Source organism: Cyprinodon tularosa, unplaced genomic scaffold (assembly GCF_016077235.1).
Source record: "Cyprinodon tularosa strain WSP-4 unplaced genomic scaffold, ASM1607723v1 ctg531, whole genome shotgun sequence".
NCBI classification, from domain to species: Eukaryota; Metazoa; Chordata; class Actinopteri; order Cyprinodontiformes; family Cyprinodontidae; genus Cyprinodon; species Cyprinodon tularosa.
In genome coordinates this window covers 17983-20539 of record NW_024039265.1, presented here as the reverse complement: position 1 = coordinate 20539, position 2557 = coordinate 17983, and the positions used below count along the sequence as shown (strand labels likewise).

The 2557-nt window shown below is 38.2% G+C and overlaps 1 non-coding gene across 1 annotated transcript; it reads right to left on the bottom strand.

The window, feature by feature from the left end:
- Positions 1 to 1975: 1975 nt before the first annotated feature.
- Positions 1976 to 2048, bottom strand: trnar-ccu. The gene has a single exon. It is a non-coding gene; the product is annotated as a tRNA-Arg (tRNA).
- Between the last annotated feature and the right edge of the window lie 509 nt (positions 2049 to 2557).

The following is a 2557-nucleotide window of genomic DNA, read 5'->3' as shown; positions in this document are numbered from 1 at the left end:
ACCCAAAGAAGAAATGCTGAATGTCTTTTTGATCAGAAGTGTTTGTTTTTCCCATTAATCCATTAAGTGTAGTTTTTAAACAAAGAGTGACAGGAACAAGAGAAAACAAGTGTGATGTTTTTGTCTGAATTACAAACCAGCAACGCCCCTGATTGGGAGGAAAAGTAGCAGTTGCTTGGTAACCATGTTTTATGATGCCATTGATGTAATGAAAAATTTAAACTTCCTACCACTGAAATCTTTTCAGGGACCGTAAAATGAGGTATGGATGCTACTCTGAGACATATGGATCAGGGCTGGAAGTGGAATAAAAGCACACAGTGGAGCTACAATGCACAGTAGAGCTGAACACACTGTTTCTCCATCAGTCAAGATTCTTTTTACTGTAGCACCAGATGGCTGAACAGCTCCAAGCTGCTTTGTTTGCAGCCAGAATTCATAGACAGAAGTTATTGTTTTACTTACAGTTTCTTCAGCTTTTACTCTGCAGTTTGTGAACAAGAAATTCCTCAATACCTGTTTTTTTTTTATCCGCTTTCAGTAAAACAGTGAACATGACCGATAATGCATCTTGCATAAGGCTGCACATAGTGTCATAACAACATCCTTCTCTACTCCTGAAGTGTTTTAGCAATGTGTGTGTGAGTATGTGTGATGGGTGTGTGGAGACGGTGTGTTGCACCAGAATATTGGTGTTGTTTTTATGGGTTTTTTTTTTTTGGTTTATTTTTTATTGAGAAGTTAAAAGAATGAATCACCATGCTGTACAGAGTTAGAATGGGCAAATCTAGAAAATGTTGGCACTGCATAATAGACCCCCCATTTGCCCATAATAAAGAGGTTGCTTATGGAATATTCCAGGCATTTGTCTTAAAAGCTTCATATGAAAGGATCACATACATCCAATAAAAGAAACCCATAAGTTCCTAAAATGTAAGGGGTGAATATTAAACTACCAGGGAAGTAGTTTTGCTCACAATAACAGGTTATAGAGAAAGTTTTTAAGAATATCCAGCTTTACTCTGGCAATGCTACACCTTAAAACACCATAAAGTAGTAACCTTAACTCAGTATGGGTCATTATTGGATCATCTAATGATGAACCCAAAAAGCATGAACATTTTGATTCATGTATTTCTGATTGATTGTTATTTGTTGGGTTTTTTAAGAACTGCAGTGTGGTGCAGTTTGTAACACTGTTACCTTGCAGCGAGAAGGTCCTTGCTTTGATTCCCAGCCAGTTGTCTTTCTACATGGGTTCTGTATGTTCATCCCATGAATCCATAAGTTCTCTCCAGTTACATTAGCTTTCTCCCGCAGTCCAAAAAAAGGACCATTAAGTTAACTAGTGTCTCTAATTTTTTAGATTAGATTAGATTAGATTCTACTTTATTGTCATTGCACAGGTACAGGTACAAGCCAACAAAGTTCAGTTTAGGTCTAAACAGAAGTGCAATAGCAGCAAGTGCAGGATAAATAATGGTTCTATAAATACAGGACATGGATTCTACTGAATAAGTACAGAGATGAATACCATTATAAACAGAATCTTACTAATAGATGAATATAATATATAGATAACTAGTGTTATGAACAAAATTTACAGTTGGATATGTACCGAATATAATATACAGGTGGATATTACTATAAAAAGGGTTTTTACAATTATGTACAATAGCATATATACAGATGGGTTTTACTATAAAATTAATAAATAAATTTTGGACAGAAGCTGTCTAAATTAAAGTGCAGTGGAAGGTAATTGCATATCACAGTTAAAGTACGTCATTGCAGATGTAAATGTAAACAATTGGTGCTGTGAATAAACAGTCGGCAGTGCAAATAAAGGCATTCGGCAGCGCAAATCAATATTCAGTCAAAGTGGGTGGTGCAAAATGCATGTAGACTGTTGTTACAATAGTAACAGTCAGGAGTGCAGGTGAACATTGCCGCCTTGTAAAAAACAAAGTTATTTCACCCCAGATGGGACTCGAACCCACAATCCCTGGCTTAGGAGGCCAGTGCCTTATCCATTAGGCCACTGGGGCTATGTAATATTCCTTTGGGGGTAAGAGTGTCCAGAATTGCATTCCTCTGTGTTGTCCTATGATTGACTGGCTCCAGAGTGTATCCTGTCTTTCACCCATAGTCTGCTGGAGATAGGCAGCAGCCCTACCATGACTTTCATGGATAACTGTAAGAGGATGTTTGGAAGTTGTTTGTTGTGTTGTGGGATCGAATGACAACTACGTTTCAAAAAGTCTGTCCCTCTAAACTCACATCCTGGGAAAGAAACCATAGGAAGTAAACACCTTCTTGGCCTCCTTGAACTTCCAGTCATAATAGGAGAGACCACCAAAATTCTAGCTGGTCATCATGTGGTGGATGTTTGGTCCAACGTTTTTGGTGAACTGGCCACATCCCACTCCTTGATGAAGCCTTGAGCTGAAAACCCCACATCCCGTGTTGCCCGTTTGTTGTAACAAATGAGAAGAGTGTAATCTCTGACTAACATAAGATCCACTTCCTTCCTTCCTGGTCGAACCTTTGCATTTAA